The sequence below is a fragment of the Staurois parvus genome, unplaced genomic scaffold, assembly GCF_062004578.1.
Source record: "Staurois parvus isolate SC_StPar_1 unplaced genomic scaffold, SC_StPar_1.0 ptg000697l, whole genome shotgun sequence".
Taxonomy (NCBI): Eukaryota; Metazoa; Chordata; class Amphibia; order Anura; family Ranidae; genus Staurois; species Staurois parvus.
This window is the reverse complement of record NW_028318493.1, coordinates 2,621,854-2,643,749: the sequence shown is the minus strand read 5'-3', so window position 1 is coordinate 2,643,749 and position 21,896 is coordinate 2,621,854. Positions and strand designations below refer to the sequence as shown.

General features: G+C 47.2%; 1 protein-coding gene across 1 annotated transcript in view; it reads right to left on the bottom strand.

The window, feature by feature from the left end:
* The window catches only part of CCDC186 (coiled-coil domain containing 186), a 141,972-nt gene extending 127,216 nt beyond the window's left edge, over window positions 1–14,756 (bottom strand). Inside the window, exon 1 of the mRNA XM_089653053.1 lies at window positions 14,627–14,756. The gene's annotated coding sequence lies outside the window, so the exon portion shown is untranslated. The remainder of the gene's footprint in view (window positions 1–14,626) is intronic.
* Window positions 14,757–21,896: the final 7,140 nt, after the last annotated feature.

The window sequence follows — 21,896 nt, the reverse complement described above, 5'->3', positions numbered from 1 at the left end:
AGATGTGAATGTGTTCCATAAGACACCATGTTACATGGACTGTAGTGTGTTTCTGTAAGAAGCACGAAATAATCATTGTTGTGCACGCAGCCTAAAAAGGAGCTCTCTAAAAAACAAACAACCCATCCAATTTTTTACCTTTAGATAATGTGAGGAAGAGTTATAACCCGTCAGTTTTTTTTTGGCTCTCTGTGCCCCATTGGAGAGATTTCCCTTCACTTCCTGTCCCATAGCTAAAAACAGGAAGTGAGAGCAAATCCCTCCAAAGTGAGGGAATCCATTGTCACCAGAACTCCAGACCTAGTCTCCTCATTGGAAAATTTCCCCTCTATTCCTGTTCTGGTGACAACCCGAATTTAGGATCTTTTTTCACTTATGGTGAAATTGGTACATAGAACAAATAGAGAGGGCTAATCTCCCTAACGGGGACACAGACAGCAAAAAAAACTTGGCAGGGGTTCAACTCCATCTCCACTCTATCCAAAACAACAAAAAAAAGTTTTGCCTTTAGTTATATTTTAAGGGCTCATTCACACTGAAAATGCTGCGAGAAACAAATGGATACTACAGGCCAGCACTGCTGCTTAGGGCCACCATGTAAATACCAACAATGTGTGGGCAGCAGTGTGGCCCCTGCCAATTACCCATTTATTTTCACCAAAGACATTTATAAATTGGCGCATGCGCAGCATGCATGCCTCATGTATACGTCCATGGTGTGCAATCAGCGGCAGTGGAACCGCGGATGTTGTCAATGTTTACATGACAGCTCTGAGCAGTGGCGTGGCCAGTACAGTCCATGCATGGAAGCGTTTGCACAGACGTGGACATGTTTACAAGCAGAACGATATAAATTACAGGCACAGACAAAGCTGCCATTTTTTTCTTTTTTAACCTCCCTAGCGGTCTGATTATGTCCATATTTCTGTGTTCAAAGCGGTACATTTTTTTGCATAGAAATATGTAGTTTTTTTATTGTAGACCTGTAATTTTTAGGAATAACTCCCTGAAATCTGTCCGAACAAGAGTCTAGTAAACATCCCGGGTAGGATAAAACTTGAAAACACGAAATAATAAATTATAATTTAATAAATAATCATAAAAAATATTATAATAATAAATTTAATTCAATAATATAAATCAAACCAAAAACACTGAAATTTGAAATATAGCGCCAAGTTCGCACATCGCTGAGCTCAGTCGCAGAATCGTTTTCAGTGTCTGATGACGAATTTCCCCACGAATCATTATCACTCAATTCTGCAAGTGGTTCTGATTTACTATCGCTGTTCTCTAGCCGGTCTAAAACCGCTTTTGACCTAAAGGGACGCTTTTTGGACGCCATGGACGTTTCTTAGTTTCCAGGCAGAAAGAAAAGTAAAAATGTAGGCACGGCGCCGGACAAAGCACTCGGGACAAAATGTATGTGAAATGGTTTGATACAGTAATGTGTTACTATGTGATTTTAGTGAATGTCACTTTTTGTCATTTTCAAATTTCCAGCTCGCAGGGGACGGAACCCAGATGACAGATGCCGGCATCCGCCGGAGTACATTACAGGGGACACTGCAGGAGGGACATCGCGGGAGCGCAGGACAAGGGAAGTGATCGAGAGATCCCGGAGCAGCGCCGCATGGTAAGCCCGAGTGTAGCTCGGGGTTACCGCTTGTGGTACTTAAAACTTTACCCCGAGCTACACTCGGGAATACCACCAGGGAGGTTAAACATTGCTAAACAAATCACATTACAATTGCAGGCGCAGCTGCGTGAATGAGGCCCATAGACTTTAATGCGGTTGTGTACAGAAGCATACAAAGCTACGCTCACCGGCCACTTTATTAGTTACACCTGTCCAACTGCTTGGTAACAAAAATTGCTAATCAGCCAATCACATGGCAGCAACTCAATGCATTAAGACATCTAGAGGTGGTGAAGACGACTTGCTGAAGTTTAAACCGAGCATCAGAATGGGGAAGAAAAGGGGATTTAAGCAACTTTGAATATGGAATGGTTCACATGGTACTGCTGATCTGTCGCGATTTTCATACAAAACCATCTCTAGGGTTTACAAAGAATGGTCCAAAAAAAAAGAAAATATCCTGTGAGCGGTGTTTTTTTTTTTATTTCAGGTACTTATATAGCGCCGTCAATTTACACAGCGCTTTACATATATATTGTACATTCACATCAGTCCCTAACCCTCCAGGGGCGTACAATCTAAGGTCCCTAACTCACATTCATACATACACATACTAGGGACAATTTAGACAGGATCCAATTAACCTACCAGCATGTCTTTGGAGTGTGGCAGGAAACCGGAGTACCCGGAGGAAACCCACGCAGTCACAGGGAGAACATGCAAACTCCAGGCAGGTTGTGCCGTGGCTGGGATTCGAACCAACGACCCCAGTACTGCCAGGCGGAAGTGCTAACCATTTAGCCACACTGGTTGTGTGGATGAAAATGCCTTGTTGATGTCAGAGGAGAATGGGCAGACTGGTTGCTGCGACATTCAGATGGTAGGGTCAGAACTTGCCATACACAACATGAAAGCATGGATCCATCCTGCCTTGTATCAATGGTTTTAGACTGGTGGTGTAATGGTGTGGGGGAGATTTTCTTGGCACTAGCAAGGTGTACCTAATAAAGTGGCCGGTGAGTGTATATGCTGTACACATAGTTTCTAAAGCCCATGTGAATGAGCCCTAAAGCTGACCACATATATAGAGTTCTCAATCTTTCGGATCAACAGAATTTACAAACTGCAACCTGAATAAAATCAATATATTGTATAAATATGAATACCTTGCCTAAAGCGGTTGTAAAGGCTCAAGGTTTGTTTACCTTCATGCATGAAGGTAAAAGAAAAAAACAACAGCAACCCCCCCCCCCCCCCCCCTTATATATTTACCCGAGCTCAATCTCAACCCAGCGTTATGCACGAGAGCACCATCGGCTCTCCTGCTCCCTGAGACAGCAGCCAGTGAACCAATGAGGATTGAATGGTCACACAGGGCAGCAGCTCAGGATGGAGCCTGCTCAGATGCCCCCATAGCAAGCAGCTTGCTGTGGGGGCACTAGGTAGGAGGGAGGGGCCAGAAGCACTGGAGGGGGACCCGAGAAGAAGAGGATCAGATCTGCTCATCTGCTCTGTGCACAACCATTACACAGAGCAGGTAAGTATGATGTTTGTTTTTGTTAACTCTGCCTTTAATATCACTTTAAGGTTTATCTAAAACCAAAACTCTTTAGGCCTCGTTCTCAAGAGCGTATGCTCGTGCGGGGGCCATTCTTTGATGGAATGGAGATTCACAGGTGTTCCATGCATCCTGTGCAGGCAATCTAATTCATGTCAATTGAGATGCAACAACTGCATGTACACAGCCAGAGCTTCCAATCTGACAGCCATGCGGTTACGGATGCACAGTCCCAAACGCACATCGTCTGTGAACTCGCATGGCTGTCAGATTGGGAGTAGTGGCTGTGCAGCCACTCCGTCCCAATTGACATGAATGGGACTGCTTGTGAATCGCCCTGCAGGCAAACTAGGCCCTCACACGGGTGTACACTGTAGTACGCCCATATGAACAAGGGCTTACATTCACTTGTGTTGGTGTCATTGTTAATGGGAAATCTAAAAAGTTTGAGTTGTTCCCAAATTAGCAACAGAGGGGAAGCCTTCCTATGATTAACAACTGGATTTCCAGCACTCTGGAGAGCATTTCCTGTTGTGTCAACAGGACAGGAAGTGAAGTTAAATGTCCCCAATGGGATGAAAAAAAAATTAAAAAAAGCCCCTTATCTGTATATTCTCGTTCCAGGTTTGTGACTATGTACTGAAGCCAGAGAATCAGTATAGAATTTTCTGGAGATCTCGACAGGTTCTCTTGAATACCTGCCAATTTACCAACATATTTATCATTCTATTTCTCTAAATAAACCTTGAAGGGGCCGTAAGCCAGGAAGTTTAGGGTTTAATACACAACTCTTCATAGATCATTCTCATGGGGTGTGTACAACCCCCTAGAGCTCAGGGGCCACATGAGATCCTTTGACACTGCACAGGCCCCTTAGGCAGTTGTCGTATGTACGCTCCAGCGCCTCAGGATATGCACAGCCAAAAGGGAAGCCAAGGGTACCAGGACAGCGACAACCAAAGGAAATGTTCCAGGGGTGCAGCCCTCCTCAGACGGGGAAATCAGCCACTGGATAGAGAGAAAACAGGTGGCGCACACACCTAGTGCATTATCCAAGGTTTATTGTAGGAATGAAATAATAAAAACATCCTCACAGACGAAGCATGTATCTAAAAAGCATAGAAAAATGACAATGGCCACAACGGCGGGCAAGGTGTTCTCACAGTCAGTGCGGTCAAGTGGCTGACGCGTTTCGGGGACGAATCCCTTTCCTCAGGGCTGATGACCAACCTCTGATGCTGATCTGATGAGGCATCAACAGCGAGGCTCTTTCTGTCCATACATCATCATCAGAGGCTGGTCATCAGCTCTGAGGAAAGGGATTCGTCCCCGAAACGCGTCAGCCACTTGACCGCACTGACAGTGAGAACACCTTGCCTGCCATTGTGGCCATTGTCATTTTTCTATGCTTTTTATTTTATTTTTTTTATTTTAATTTTTTTTTTACATACTGTCACCCTAGCAGTACAGTGTCACCATGGTGACACTGTACTACGTGTGGGGGGTGATGAAGATTTTTTTTTTTTTTTACACTGATTGCTTTTACACCCATATAGGATGTAAAAGCAATCATTTCTCTTTCTCTCTGTCTGCATTCTTGCAGTCATTGAGAAGTACTGAGTGAGCTGTGATTGGTCACAGGTTGTCACATGGTACAAGGCTGTTGTGAATAGCCTTGTACCATGTGACCTCTGTGATCATTCACAGATTTCACACGTAGTAAGCAATGATGTCACAAGTGACACCTTGCTTACTACTTTGCATGTGATCACTGATTGGCCAGTCTAAACGTGGCAAATCGCGTTTATAAGAGGTTGAAATTTTTTTTAACCCCCTCCAGTTCCCGATGCTGTCCAGAAGCATTTTTCATGATGAAAAATGCATGCAAAGCATTTTCAAGGTACTCAGATGGACAAAACACTGAACACAGGATGTTCCTACCAAGCTTGTCACACATTGTAATGACCAACTCACACCTCAGACCTCTCCCACCCTTGGAAACAAAAGATATGTTAATGACCATTCACACCTCAAATTCCTCGTGAAGACCCCCTGCCAGGTGACCTTAATGACTCCCTCCACCAGACACCTTTCCCACCCCTGGAAAAAAAAGATATGTTAATGACCATTCACACCTCAATTTCCTCATGAAGACCCCCTGCGAGGTGGCCTTAATGACTCCCTCCACCAGACACCTTTCCCACCCTTGGAAACAAAAGATAGGTTAATGGCCATTCACACCTCAAATTCCTCATGAAGACCCCCTGCCAGGTGACCTTAATGACTCCCTCCACCAGACACCCTTCCCACCCTTGGAAACAAAAGAAATGTTAATGAGCAACTCACACCTAAGCTAATCTCAACATATACTGCTGTCTCTGCTTCTACTCTCTGTATTTCTCTGAAATAGTTAATAATTTACCACTTTTCAGTGCATTCTGGGCATTTGGGAGGTTCTCCTGTACTTATCTTTAAAAAAACGCTTCTAAACGCAAATGCACATAAACGCGGTATGCAAACGGACAGACATTTTTTTACCTACGTTTTCCAGCAGTCAGTTTCCATCATTCAGAAGTGTTCCGTGTACATGAGGCCTAACATTTTGGATTGGCCGAGAGCACTGTAGTTGTTCAATAATGAAATTAATCTTCAAAAATACAATCTGCCTAATAATTGTGCACGCAGTGTGCCTTAAAGAAGATTTTAATGAAAAGATTTATATGTCTTTTTGAGTTGCAATTGAGAACAAAAACCTTTAAAAGAAAAGCCTCACCCCATTCAATCAGCGTAGGATATACAAGACCTATACAGGAAAGAGATTATTACTGAGTAACACAGACATTTGTATACAAAGACAGCAGAAGTAGGTGATAAAGCCTGGCATAGGAGAGCATGTTCTCTGCAGTGATTGGTGCCCCATATCACTGACACTTGCTGCAGGAATGCACCAATGAGAATTCCATTGGGCCTTGCTACAGTTGCTGCAGTAATTATCTAAACAGAATATAATCTGCTGCTGTAGCTTTGTTTGTATGTGGACTTCCGCCCCACGGAAAGCAATTATCTGAGAAGGCTCTGAGACGAAGGAGGACAGGCCAACAAACTCTTATTATCCTCACACAACAGAGCTCCTGTGCTGGAGGAAACAAGCACAGCTTGTCAGGGTCAGGGAAAAGCTGGTGACATGTTTCAGCAGAATACAAGTTAAAGGGAACCTGTCACAAGACAACGCTGTGCCATGAACTGACCATCACACCGACTATACAGTGGATACAAAAAGTCTACACACCCCTGTAAAAATTATTTATTTCAGGCACTTATATAGCGCCGTCTATTTACGCAGCGCTTTACATATATATTGTACATTCACATCAGTCCCTAACCCTCAAGGGGCGTACAATCTAAGGTCCCTAACTCAAATTCATACATACACATACTAGGGACAATTTAGACAGGATCCAATTTACCTACCAGCATGTCTTTGGAGTGTGGGAGGAAACCAAAGTACCCGGAGGAAACCCATGCAGGCACAGGGAGAACATGCAAACTCCAGGCAGATGGTGCCGTGGTTGGGATTTGAACCAACGACCCTAATACTGCCAGGCGGAAGTGCTAACCATTTAGCCACTGTGCTGCCGTCATGAGAGGTTTCTTGGTAATGAGACCTTTTTATAGGCCATCAGTTTAGAGTGAACCAGCTGAGATTAATTTGCACTGACAAGGGGCAGGATTGCTTTCTAATTACTGATAGATTTCAGTTTGTGTCTTGGCTTTCCATGCCTTTTTTGCACCTCCCTTTCTTCATATGTTCAATACTTTTTCCCTGTGTCATTCCATTTTGTTACCCATAACAAATTTCTGAACTTATTTGTTTTAGTTACTGTATATATGGTTTGCATGGGTTGTCACCGACATGGTCAAAATTTTATGTCAATAGAAAAAAGAAAAAAAAGAAAAAAAATTTATATATATATATATATATATATATATATATATATATATATATATATATATATATATACATACATACACACACACATATATATACATACACACTGCTCATTAAGAAACAAAATTCCGAGTCATAACAAAGACAAAACAAAGACCACTAAGGCTCTATTCACATCTACGCATTGCCACAACACACAAACCTGAGTGAACCTAGTCTGCGCACCATAATCAAGTATACCCTCCATACATTGTGGTGTGCTGCACTGGAGAAAAAAAAAAAAGAAAAGTTCAAACTGAATAGGCTCCTTTAAAGCAACACAAATAGTACATGTTAACACATATGTGGCAATGAGAAATAACTTGTCTGATTTACTTGGAAGCAATGGAAAGCTAAAAGAGTAGAGGACCTGACAACCTTTACAAATGTTGTATCCCTTACATTGCATCTGACAGTACAACTCAGGCTGTATTCACACTGATCTGTTATTCTTCTGCTTTTGCATTAAAACAGAACAAAAAAATTGAATAAAAATGAGTGACCATGTAATCCTATGGAACTCTTCACACTGATCCATTGTGGGTCCACTGTGTTTACTAAAAAAGTACCTTCCCATTGAAATGCATCGAAAACGAGGCAACAAAACACAAAAAAAAAAAAAAAAAAAATGCACCTTTGTTGTGTTTTTGAGTAACGTCCTGTATAAAATGCACCGCAAACACGGTAAAAACACACATGCGTTTTTAGCTCTTTTTTCTATGGATCATTGTCAAAGCAGCCTTACAGACATAAGTGCCTGGTAACTCCGAGGGTAGATTTTTTTTTTTTTTTTTTGGGGGGTGGGGGTCATATGCAGTAGTTTAAAAAAAAAAAAAAAAAAAAAAGAGGACATTCCAGGGATAGTTATTTTGCATGGTTAGACTGGCCCAGCTTGGATCAATGTAATAAAAAATAAAATTACACACACACACACACACACACACACACACACACACACACACACACACACACACACACACACACACACACACACACACACACACACACACACACACACACACACACACACACACACACACACACACACACCCTGTGGGTTCCATCTAGAAGCTGGCCATCCCTGTATTAGACACCACTACCACAAGATCTCCACCAGCTTCTGGGTCCCATGCTGCCAGTCTGCACAGGGACCATTCAGAAAATGATTTGTCCAATCAGAGAACACTTTGCATTCATAGAGGAAAAGCTAAGTGATCTCTGAATGGTGCACGTGCCGAGCGCCCGACATCCTGTGTCCAGAAGTCAAAAGATCAGCCGTTTGGCACAGGACTCAGAAGCTAGTGGAGATCACTGGATTAGTGGTATCTTCTACTGGGATTTCCAGCTTCTTCAGCAGTTGTATTCCCACCACCATGCCTGAGGAATTGTTTACTCCTACTAACACTGGCATATTTTCTACTTCCACTGGCTACCAACCAGCCTCCCCCTAAAATCTGAAGAAGGACAGTAAACTGGCACTTTGCTTAGAAAGTTTGGAGACCCTTGAGCTACAGGGATCCCACAGGCATGGCATAGGCATAGTTAATTTGGTCCAAGGTGGACCAAGGTAACTCTGTTAAAATACCCGTACCTGGAATTCTTCTTCAGGACCGGTTCACACTTCAGTGAAGAGATATGTTTTCTGCATAGGGGCGCACCTCCTGGCAGCGGTCAGCATTTTTCTGCACCACTACACAGATCTCTGTGTGACCCAGCGTTTTATTTTACAAAAAAAAAAAAAAAAAAAAAAAAAAAAGGGGGAGAGGGTTGGGATGAGAAGTGCCTTGCATGCTAAAAACACGAGGGCGCCCCCCTCCCCCGCCCCCGCCCCCCCTACTCCTCCTTTGTTGGCAGCTGTGACCTGTACCTACAGAAGCAAAAACAAAAAAAAAAAACAACACAGAACATTAGCTGGAGAACTGAGAGCCTTAAAGTGGAACTCTACCCTCTCAGTCACGAAACGCATCAGTGATTACATAGAGTCTCCCTTCAATTAGGATTTGCACGCTCCTCTGGCTCTTGTGATCCATTCTTGGACATTTTATGCTCTTATAATAATTGAGAAAAGCGCCAAAAAGGAATCTCCAACTCAGCTGCAACCCTTAACCAAATTCAGGTGTGAATAATCAATAATAAAAGGATGCGCTTAAAATATCAAATAAAGTTTCAAATGCCAAAACAATAAAAAAGTGCAAAAAACTCAATAATGTCTACAAATTATATATAAAGTCCAACCACCATAAAGTGATATATAATGCTGCAATCTTGGTATAATCAATTGACACCGTGAGGAAATCCACCACCGAATAAATTAAATTAACTTGAGTTTATTTCCTCACGATGTCAATTGATTATACCAAGATTGCAGCATTATATATCACTTTATGGTGGTTGGACTTTATATATAATTTGTAGACATTATTGAGTTTTTTGCACTTTTTTATTGTTTTGGCATTTGAAACTTTATTTGATATTTTAAGCGCATCCTTTTATTATTGATTTTATGCTTTTAAAAAACTGTGTTTGTGAGTATACATCCTATTTTAATAAAACCTTTTTTTTTTTTCCTTTCTTTTTTTCTTTAAATCGCTGAGGTAATGCTAAGGTTGGTTATTTACTGAACTATTTTGAATCCTTATGCTGCTAGCATTAGTAAATATATAGGAAGGTATATTAGATTTACTTGTTTTAATATTTTTTTAGCCATTTCTTCAGTTACTTCCTGGTTTCTATACCTAGGCAAATGTCATACATCCCAGGAGTCTTCAGGAGGGGTTTCTTCAGCTAAGCACACCCTCGTGTTAGCGTCTCTAATCTAAGGTCAGATGGATTCCAGGAACTAAATGCTATATGAATTATGTGCCCTTACTCGAGATGGCCACGGCCAGAAATGCTAGGAGGCGTTTTTCAAAGTGATTTCTCAGAAAAATAAAGCATGGAGACATGGATGGAAGGGGAGTTTGCTTTGAATACTAATAACTAATTAAATAGCAATTTTTGTTTTGTGGTCCTCAGATACACCGTAGTTCTGCTTTAAAAGTGGTTCTACAGCCTAAAAGAGTAACTCCACTTTTGCTAAGAAAAAAAAAAAAAAAAAAGTACAGAGCCATACAAAGCAGTGTGCAGGAGCTGACAGGGGAGAGATCTGTATTGTTTCCATACAGGTCTTTCCCCTGTTGGAGATGCTCGGCCATCACTGGGTGCCAGCGAGTAATCACCGTCCGGGATCCGGTGATTGACAGCCGAGGCCGCGAATGGCGGCGCAGGTAAGGCGCGTGCCCCCTACCCGGAACTGCAAAATTATATATATAGCAGTATTTCTGTTATAGGGGGGCACGGAACTGGTTAATAACATTCAATTACACTAGGACTTGTGTTGCAATTGTATACACCCTATTATTTTTTTCATTTAAATACTTTTTTTCCCATGAAAGTAGAGTTACCCTTTAAAAGGTTTTGTTTTGTTTTTCTGGAAAGGGTCATGGACTTTTTTGAATGCAAAAAGTTGTGTTTATGGATCTATAGTCTTCAATGGAAATGCTGCAGAAAAGCATGTATTGTGGGCAGCACAGTGGCTTAATGGTTAACACGTCTGCCTTGCAGTAAATGGGTCACAGGTTCGATTCCCGACCACGGCATCTCCTGCATGGAGTTTGCATGTTCTCCCTGTGCTTGCGTGGGTTTCCTCCGGGTACTCCGGTTTCCTCCCACACTCCAAAGACATGCTGGTAGGTGAATTGATTCCTGTCCAAACTGTCCCTAGTATGTGTATGTATGAATGTGAGTTAGGGACCTTAGATTGTACACCCCTTGAGGGTTAGGGACTGATGTGACTGTACAATATATATGTAAAGTGCTGTGTAAATTGATGGCGCTATATAAGTACCTGAAATAAATAAATTGCATTTTTTCTGTGTTTTTGATTTTTTTTGCCTTTTAAAACTGTCTAGCAACAAGAAAAATTTTTAAAAATGAAAGAAAAAAAAACAAAAAACACACAACAACAAACACATGCAAAACGCAATGCAGAAATGGTTCAAACGAAACCAGCGCAGGTGTGAACCTACCCTTAGTCCTCATTCACATGGACCATACACCTGTGTGAAGGGCCGTCTTTGCACACACAGGATGCACAGGAAGTGCTTCATGCAGGTAGTGCCATTCATGTCTTTTGGGATGCAGCGGCTGCACGGACACAGCCACTTGCCCCAATTTACCAGCCATGCATGTGTGTCCCCAAACACAGAGAGGGTGTGACCTATCCTGGATTTACGTCATGCATTTCTATGACACCAACGGCTGGCCAGCAAGAACCTCGGTAATGCCTGATGCCGTTTGACATTACCAGACACAGCCTCAGCAACATGGTTGAGAAATACCGCATTAGAAGCTGCTTCAAGTCAGATAGAGCCTGCCTCATTTTATGGCTGGAGGACGTCCAGCATCATCTAGCTATTTTCTTCCAAGGATGACTGTCCCTTTCATTTATTGGATTTCAGTTCTTTCACTCATAGGGATCAGCATCAAATGTGAGCCTTACCTACGGAGGTCTGCATGCAAATACAGTCTGTCTAGGAACGCCCACTCCTCCACACTGACGCCCGCCCCTCCCAGACTGACGCCCGCTCCTCCAGACTGACGCCCGCTCCTCCAGACTGACGCCCGCTCCTCCAGACTGACGCCCGCTCCTCCAGACTGTCATCCACCCATCAAGGTTTTTTGATATTTGCATAACTCCTCCCAAGAGCCAGCCCAAGCTTACACCAGGGCTGAGGGATTTTGAGAGGAGTACTGAGGCAGGGTGCTGTGATGTTTCCATGAAAATACGTACAGCACCCTACTGACCAATCCCACCGGCCATGATCTGTCTACATTGCATAGAGAAGCAAAGAGAGCCAGTGTCCAGAAAATCCAGAAATCACTGGATTTTAAATTGAAGTATGTAATGAAATGGAAATGTTTTATTTACATTTTTTATTAGCCTGTTTAGTGGACCAGTTAAACTTCAGCTTTAAAGTGTGTCTGAGGCATTAGCAGCCCACAATTGAATCCAGAATGTCATCTCTGATGACAATGGAGCAATGTCATGTGGTCAGTCGGTCAGCATAGATGCTACCAATGATTTGCAGAGTTCCCCTTCACCCAAACAAATCAATATTGGGAAGGATTGAACTGAGCGGCTTCCATAAATGATGGAGAATATCGATGTCCCGAAATCAATAATCTGTCAGTCAGTAACAGGCTGGTGATAATGATGGACAGGTCTTGGGGGTGGAGGTCACACAATGCCAATCAACCTATGGCAGATCTACCAAGACTGCCGGCATCCGCGACAGAATGACATGCTGGGAGTTGTAGTTCCCGGCCTCAACCCCATACAGCTCAAGGTGTGGCTGTGCAGTATGTGTACACTGTCCCCACGTGGGACTAAAGATCAGAGTGATCGATTATACAGACACCTCACTCATCTATAAATCACACACAGAGTTCCTCTTCTCTATCAGTGCCTGGCACAGAGTTCCTCTTCTCTATCAGTGCCTGGCAAAGACACGTACAGGAATTCCCAGGAGGGATCCCACCTTCATTCTGCTGGATATCACAGCCTTCCTGACCGACTGCACAGAGCACAACCAGGACCACCCAACACACTTATTTCTGAGCTCAGAACTTCCTGTCCCCTCCATCACTCAGTGCCAGATCCCCCCCCCATCATATCACTCAGTGCCAGATCCCCCCCCATCATATCACTCAGTGCCAGATCCCCCCCCATCATATCACTCAATGTCAGTTTCCCATCCTTCCCCCATATGACTCAGTGCCAGTCACCCCTCTAAACACCCCCCCCCCCATATCACATCAGTGCCAGTCCCCCCCACCTTCCTATTACTCAGTGCCAGTCCCCCCCACCTTCCTATTACTCAGTGCCAGTCCCCCCCCCCACCTTCCTATTACTCAGTGCCAGTCCCCCCCCCCACCTTCCTATTACTCAGTGCCAGTCCCCTCCCCACCTTCCTATTACTCAGTGCCAGTCCCCTCCCCACCTTCCTATTACTCAGTGCCAGTCCCCCCCCCCACCTTCCTATTACTCAGTGCCAGTCCCCCCCCCACCTTCCTATTACTCAGTGCCAGTCCCCCCCCCCACCTTCCTATTTCCTATTACTTAGTGCCAGTCCCCCCCCCCACCTTCCTATTACTTAGTGCCAGTCCCCCCACCTTCCTATTACTCAGTGCCAGCCCCCCACCTTCCTATTACTCAGTGCCAGTCCCTGACCCCCTTTTGAATGACACTGATCATTTAGTGTAATTTAAGTCCCCCTTCCCCACCACTTCATAATCACTGAGTGCCAACCCCCCCCCCCCCATATTACTCAGTACTAGTCCCTAAATATTACAGAGTGCCACCCCCCCCCCCCCCCCCTTCATATCACTCAGTGTTACTCCCCCCCCCCTCATATCACTCAGTGCTAGTCCCTTCATATTACTCAGTGCCAGTCCCCCCTCCCCATATCACTCAGTGCCAGTCCCCCCATATCACCCAGTGCCAGCACCCCCCCCCCCCATATCACTCAGTGCTAGTCCCCCCCTCCCCCCTCATATCACTCAGTGCCAGTCATCCTCCCTCTCCCCATATCACTCAGTGCCAGTCCCCCCCCCCCATATCACCCAGTGCCAGCACCCCCCCCCCCCATATCACTCAGTGCCAGCACCCCCCTCCCCCCATATCACTCAGTGCCAGTCACCCCCCCATATCACCATATTTCTCAGTGCCAGCACCCCCCATATCACCATATCACTCAGTGCCATTCGCCCCCCCCCCATATCACTCAGTGCCAGTCCCACCCCTCCCCATATCACTCAGTGCCAGTCCCCCCCATATCACTCAGTGCCAGTCCCCCCCATATCACTCAGTGCCAGTCACAACCCCCTTCATATTACTCAGTGCCAGTCCCCCCCCCCCAATATCACTCAGTGCCAGTCACAACCCCCTTCATATTACTCAGTGCCAGTCCCCATTCCCCCCCCCCCAATATCACTCAGTGCCACCCCCCCTTTCATATCCCTCAGTGCCAGTCCCCCCTCCCCATATTGCTCAATGTCATTCCCCCCCAGTATCACCCAGTGCCCGTCCCCCTTTCTTCCCCCATAGTGCCAGTCCCCCCTCCCCATACCACTCAGTGCTAGTGCCTTCATATCCCTCAGTGCCAGTCCTACCCCCACATTACTCAATGTCACCCCCCCCCCCCCAAAATTACCCAGTGTCCATAGTGCCAGTCCCCCCCAGTCCCACTGACTATACGTCCTGTGGTATATATAGAACTCACATATCACCATTATCTCCTCCAGTACTCCGCTCCCCAGCCCGCCCCCACAATGAGCCCCTCCCCAGGTACACGGTGTATGTCGGTGTCTGTGGTGTCCCCGCACACCGCTCCTCTCTCACCTGCCGGTGTCCCCTCACTGCGGATCCATCCCAGACTCTGACACATCAACAAAGATGGCCGCCGTGCCGTCACCTTCTGCAGAGCTCTCCACCAATCAGCACATAGAATCCCTCCAACGTCAGACAGCACCTCCGACAGCTCTGCAAGGTGACTGAAATGGGAGGAGCCGCACTGCTGTCAATGCTTCACAGGGAGGACCTGGCCCCGATCATTAAGATTCAGAGGCGGAGTTTAGCGCCTTATAGGGAGAAGCAGCCGAGCACGGTACCTGAGAGGGCGGGGTCATTGGCAGGGGAAGGCGGAGTTTGGCTGGATAAAGCAGGCTAGGAGCTACTAGAGCACCCTCTATCGGACAATGAGCCCCACTGAGTGACACCCAGGACCAGGGAACTAAAGTAATAATGGACAGAATGATCATATTATGGGATAACTAAAGGAAAAACTTTTTTATTTTAGTTTTGGATATAATGGAGAGGAATTAAAACACTTGTAAGTTTTTTTTATTTTTCTGTCTGTGGCCCCATTTAGGAAGAGTCAACCTCTCCACTTGTCCTGGTTACCAGTATCATTGAGAGTGAAAATAAAATACCAAGTTTTGGGTTGTCCGCATAACAGGAATAGAGGGGACATCTTCCAATAGGGACACTAGTTCACTTTGGAGGGATTTCTTCTCACATCCTGTTTTGGCTATGGTACAGGAATTGAAGGGAAAATTCCTCGATTGGAAATAGATGGGGAAAAAACTGACAGGGGTTATAACGCTGAATTACTCAATTCAAAGTGAAAAAGAACTAATAGAACTAAATGCACCTAAGGAAAAATAATCTCTTGATACAGTACAATATTTGGGGTATGGTATTGGTCAGAATTACAGTGGAAAACGATTCAGGGGAACTTATATCAGATGCTTGCACAACGAGCAAACAGTGTGGCCATGCAGTGGGGAAAGCCAATAGAATTCTGGGGTGTATCCTTATAGGGATCACCATCAGGAGGATAGAAGTCCTGATTCCTTTATATAAATCTTTAATTATCACTAAAAGGATCAACAGCCGGAGGAAGGAGGTCCTAATTCCTCCATATAGATCTTTAGGTATCATTAAAGGAATCACCATCCGGAGGAAGGAGGTCCTGATTCCTCTATATAGATCTTAAGGTATCACTGAAGGAATCAACATCAGGAGGAAGGAGGTCCTGATTCCTCTATATAGATCTTTAGTTATCACTAGAGGTATCACCAGCAGGAGGAAGGAGATCCTGATTCCTCCATATAGATCTTTAGGTATCACTGAAGAAATCACCATCAGGAAGAAGGCGGGCCTGATTTCTCTATAAAGATCTTTATATCACTGGAGGGATCACCATCAGGAGGAAGAAGGTCCTGATTCCTCCATTTAGATCTTTAGTGATCACTAAAGGGATCACCAGCAGGAGGAATGAGGTTCTGATCCCTCTATATCAGTGGTTCTCAACCTTTCTAATGCCGTGACCCCTTAATACAGTTCCTCATGTTGTGGTGACCCCCAACCATAAAATTATTTTCGTTGCTACTTCATAACTGTAATTTTGCAGTGGGAGGAGTAGTGCCACATCATTGGTATCAGTGAGAGGAACAGTGCTTCATCACTGATGTCAGTGGGGAGGAATAGTGTCCCATCGTTGGTATCAGTGGGAGGAATAGTGTCCCATCATTGGTATTACTGGGAGGAATAGTGCCCCATCGTTGGTGTCAGTGGGAGGAATAGTGCCCCATCGTTGGTGTCAGTGGGATGAATAGTGTCCCATCATTGGTATCAGTGGGAGGAATAGTGCCCCATCATTGGTGTGAGAGGGAGGAATAGTGCCCCATCATTGGTGTCAGTGGGAGGAATAGTGCCCCATCATTGGTGTCAGTGGGAGGAATAGTGCCCCATCGTGGGTGTCAGTGGGAGGAATAGTGCCCCATCATTGGTGTCAGTGGGAGGAATAGTGCCCCATTATTGGTGTCAGTGGGAGGAATAGTGCCCCATTATTGGTGTCAGTGGGAGGAATAGTGCTCCATCATGGGTATCAGTGGGAGGAATAGTGCTCCATCATGGGTATCAGTGGGAGGAATAGTGCCCCATCATTGGCGTCAGTGGGAGGAATAGTGCCCAATCATTGGCGTCAGTGGGAGGAATAGTGCCCCATCGTGGGCGTCAGTGGGAGGAATAGTGCCCCATCGCGGGCGTCAGTGGGAGGAATAGTGCCCCATCGTGGGCGTCATTGGGAGGAATAGTGCCCCATAGTGGGCGTCAGTGGGAGGAATAGTGCCCCATCGTGGGCGTCAGTGGGAGGAATAGTGCCCCATCGTGGGCGTCAGTGGGAGGAATAGTGCCCCATCGTGGGCGTCAGTGGGAGGAATAGTGCCCCATCGTATGCGTCAGTGGGAGGAATAGTGCCCCATCGTGGGCGTCAGTGGGAGGAATAGTGCCCCATCGTGGGCGTCAGTGGGAGGAATAGTGCCCCATCGTGGGCGTCAGTGGGAGGAATAGTGCCCCATCGTGGGCGTCAGTGGGAGGAATAGTGCCCCATCGTGGGCGTCAGTGGGAGGAATAGTGCCCCATCGTGGGCGTCAGTGGGAGGAATACTGCCCCATCGTGGGCGTCAGTGGGAGGAATAGTGCCCCATCGTGGGCGTCAGTGGGAGGAATAGTGCCCCATCGTGGGCATCAGTGGGAGGAATAGTGCCCCATCGTGGGCGTCAGTGGGAGGAATAGTGCCCCATCGTGGGCGTCAGTGGGAGGAATAGTGCCCCATCATTGGTGTCAGTGGGAGGAATAGTGCCCCATCGTGGGTGTCAGTGGGAGGAATAGTGCCCCATCATTGGTGTCAGTGGGAGGAATAGTGCCCCATTATTGGTGTCAGTGGGAGGAATAGTGCCCCATTATTGGTGTCAGTGGGAGGAATAGTGCTCCATCATGGGTATCAGTGGGAGGAATAGTGCTCCATCATGGGTATCAGTGGGAGGAATAGTGCCCCATCATTGGCGTCAGTGGGAGGAATAGTGCCCAATCATTGGCGTCAGTGGGAGGAATAGTGCCCCATCGTGGGCGTCAGTGGGAGGAATAGTGCCCCATCGCGGGCGTCAGTGGGAGGAATAGTGCCCCATCGTGGGCGTCATTGGGAGGAATAGTGCCCCATCGTGGGCGTCAGTGGGAGGAATAGTGCCCCATCGTGGGCGTCAGTGGGAGGAATAGTGCCCCATCGTGGGCGTCAGTGGGAGGAATAGTGCCCCATCGTGGGCGTCAGTGGGAGGAATAGTGCCCCATCGTGGGCGTCAGTGGGAGGAATAGTGCCCCATCGTGGGCGTCAGTGGGAGGAATAGTGCCCCATCGTGGGCGTCAGTGGGAGGAATAGTGCCCCATCGTATGCGTCAGTGGGAGGAATAGTGCCCCATCGTGGGCGTCAGTGGGAGGAATAGTGCCCCATCGTGGGCGTCAGTGGGAGGAATAGTGCCCCATCGTGGGCGTCAGTGGGAGGAATAGTGCCCCATCGTGGGCGTCAGTGGGAGGAATACTGCCCCATCGTGAACGTCAGTGGGAGGAATAGTGCCCCATCGTGGGCGTCAGTGGGAGGAATACTGCCCCATCGTGGGCGTCAGTGGGAGGAATAGTGCCCCATCGTGGGCGTCAGTGGGAGGAATAGTGCCCCATCGTGGGCGTCAGTGGGAGGAATAGTGCCCCATCGTGGGCGTCAGTGGGAGGAATAGTGCCCCATCGTGGGCTCAGTGGGAGGAATAGTGCCCCATCGTGGGCGTCAGTGGGAGGAATAGTGCCCCATCGTGGGCGTCAGTGGGAGGAATAGTGCCCCATCGTGGGTGTCAGAGGGAGGAATAGTGCCCCATCGTGGGCGTCAGTGGGAGGAATAGTGCCCCATCATTGGTGTCAGTGGGAGGAATAGTGCCCCATCATTGGTATCAGTGGGAGGAATAGTGCCCCATCATTGGCGTCAGTGGGAGGAATAGTGCCCCATCATTGGTATCAGTGGGAGGAATAGTGCCCCATCATTGGCGTCAGTGGGAGGAATAGTGCCCCATCATTGGTATCAGTGGGAGGAATAGTGCCCCATCATTGGTGTCAGTGGGAGGAATAGTGCCCCATCATTGGTGTCAGTGGGAGGAATAGTGTCCCATCATTGGTGTCAGTTGGAGGAATAGTGCCCCATCATTGGTGTCAGTTGGAGGAATAGTGCCCCATCATTGCTGTCAGTTGGAAGAATAGTGTCCCACCATTGCTGTCAGTTGAAGGAATGATGTTCCAACATTGGTGTCAGTAGGAGGAATAGTGCCCCATCATTGGTGTCAGTTGGAGGAATAGTGCCCCATCATTGGTGTCAGTGGGAGGAATAGTGCCCCATCATTGGTATCAGTGGGAGGAATAGTGTCCCATCATTGGTGTCAGTTGGAGGAATAGTGCCCCATCATTGGTGTCAGTGGGAGGAATAGTGCCCCATCATTGGTATCAGTGGAAGGAATAGTGTCCCATCATTGGTGGCAGTGGGAGGAATAGTGCCCCATCATTGGCATCAGTGGGAGGAATAGTGTACAATAATTGGCGTCAGTGGGAGGAATAGTGCCCCATCGTGGGTGTCAGTGGGAGGAATAGTGCCCCATCGTGGGCGTCAGTGGGAGGAATAGTGCCCCATCGTGGGCGTCAGTGGGAGGAATAGTGCCCCATCGTGGGCGTCAGTGGGAGGAATAGTGCCCCATCGTGGGCGTCAGTGGGAGGAATAGTGCCCCATCGTGGGTGTCAGTGGGAGGAATAGTGCCCCATCGTGGGTGTCAGTGGGAGGAATAGTGCCCCATCCTGGGGTCAGTGGGAGGAATAGTGTCCCATCATTGGTGTCAGTTGGAGGAATAGTGCCCCATCATTGGTGTCAGTTGGAGGAATAGTGCCCCATCATTAGTGTCAGTTGGAAGAATAGTGTCCCACCATTGCTGTCAGTTGAAGGAATGATGTTCCAACATTGGTGTCAGTAGGAGGAATAGTGCCCCATCATTGGTGTCAGTTGGAGGAATAGTGCCCCATGATTGGTATAAGTGGGAGGAATAGTGTCCCATCATTGGTGTCAGTTGGAGGAATAGTGCCCCATCATTGGTGTCAGTGGGAGGAATAGTGCCCCATCATTGGTATCAGTGGAAGGAATAGTGTCCCATCATTGGTGTCAGTGGGAGGAATAGTGCCCCATCATTGGCGTCAGTGGGAGGAATAGTGTACAATCATTGGCGTCAGTGGGAGGAATAGTGCCCCATCGTGGGTGTCAGTGGGAGGAATAGTGCCCCATCGTGGGTGTCAGTGGGAGGAATAGTGCCCCATCGTGGGTGTCAGTGGGAGGAATAGTGCCCCATCGTGGGTGTCAGTGGGAGGAATAGTGCCCCATCGTGGGTGTCAGTGGGAGGAATAGTGCCCCATCGTGGGTGTCAGTGGGAGGAATAGTGCCCCATCGTGGGCGTCAGTGGGAGGAATAGTGCCCCATCATTGGCGTCAGTGGGAGGAATAGTGCCCCATCATTGGTGTCAGTGGGAGGAATAGTGCCCCATCATTGGTGTCAGTGGGAGGAATAGTGCCCCATCATTGGTATCAGTGGGAGGAATAGTGCCCCATCATTGGTGTCAGTGGGAGGAATAGTGCCCCATCATTGGTGTCAGTGGGAGGAATAGTGCCCCATCATTGATGTCAGTATGGTGGAGCGGGGAATAGTGCCCCATCATTGGGGTCAGGGGGGGAATAGTGACCCATCCTTGGTGTCAGTGGGGGGGGAATAGTGTCCCATCGTTGGTGGGGGGAGGAATAGTGCCCCATTCTTGGTGTCAGTGGGGGGAGGAATAGTGCCCCATCGTTGGTGTCAGTGGGGGGAGGAATAGTGCCCCATCGTTGGTGTCAGTGGGGGGAGGAATAGTGCCCCATTGTTGGTGTCAGTGGGGGGAGGAATAGTGCCCCATCGTTGGTATTAGTGACACAAATGATGGGGCACTATCCCTCCCACTGACACCAATGATACTTACCTTGCTGACCCCTGCTCCAGCCTGGGCTCGCTCTCTCCCTCTCCCATCTACAGGCAGCATACCTGGCTGCAGCAGCAAAATTTGCACTTACCTGTCAGCTGTCTTCCTTCTCTGGCCGCTCTCCTCTTCACTCGCTCCTGCAGCTCCCTCGATCTTCGTTGATCTCTGCGCGCTGCCGCTCGGCTCCTCCTCTCCAAGCTCCACCTCCTCGCCGGTGATTGACCGCCTGTGTGCCTCTCCTGAGCTACAGTTCCGGTGGCTAATCAGCGTCGAGGAGGCGGAGCTGTTGAGTGATCCCGGAGGTGTGGCCAAGTCACAGGGGCAGCATATCATCCCGCCCACACATCGCCTGAGACAGGAGCGGTGTCTCGGTTCCTAAGACCATCGGAAATATGTGTTTTCCGATGGTCTTAGGCGACCCCTGTGAAATGGTCGTTCGACCCCCAAAGGGGTCGCGACCCCCAGGTTGAGAACCGCTGCTCTATATAGATATTTAGGTATCACTAAAGGGATCTCCATCAGGAGGAAGGAGGTCCTGATTCCTTTATATAGATCTTTAGTTATCACTAGAGGGATCACCATCGGAGGAAGGAGGTCCTGATTCCTTTATATAGATCTTTAGTTATCACTAGAGGGATCACCATCGGGGGAAGGAGGTCCTGGTTCACCCATATAGATCTTTAGTTACGACTAAAGGGGTCACCAGAAGGATAAAGGAGTTACTGATTCCTCAATATAAATTTTTAGTTATCACTAGAGGGCAGGGGCGGACTAACCATTTGGGAACTCGGGCACTGCCCGGGGTCAGTAGGGGGCCCCATAAGATGCCTCAGTACCTTTTTCATAGGCTTTTTGAGTTTGGGCAAGGACACAGGGGCCGCATGATCCCCTATTGCTCAGGGGCCCCATGAGTTGTCAGTCCGCCCCTGCTAGAGGGATCACCATCAGGAGGAAGGAGGTCCGGATTCCTCTATATAGATCTTTAGGAATCCTTAGGAGAGGAATTACCAGCAGGAAGAAAGAGGTCCTGATTCCTCTACATCAGTCTTTCTCAACTTTTTCGAGACAGAGGAACCCCCTAAGATAAATTTCAGGTCTCAGGGAACCCCTGCTAAAAATTACTATATCTACAACTCATGATACATCAGTGTTATGATCAGTGGGAAGAATGCTCCTTATATTTGTGGTTACTGTGAAGAATTACCACCTTAAAGATAGCTAAAATGGTGTCAGTGGGAACTTATC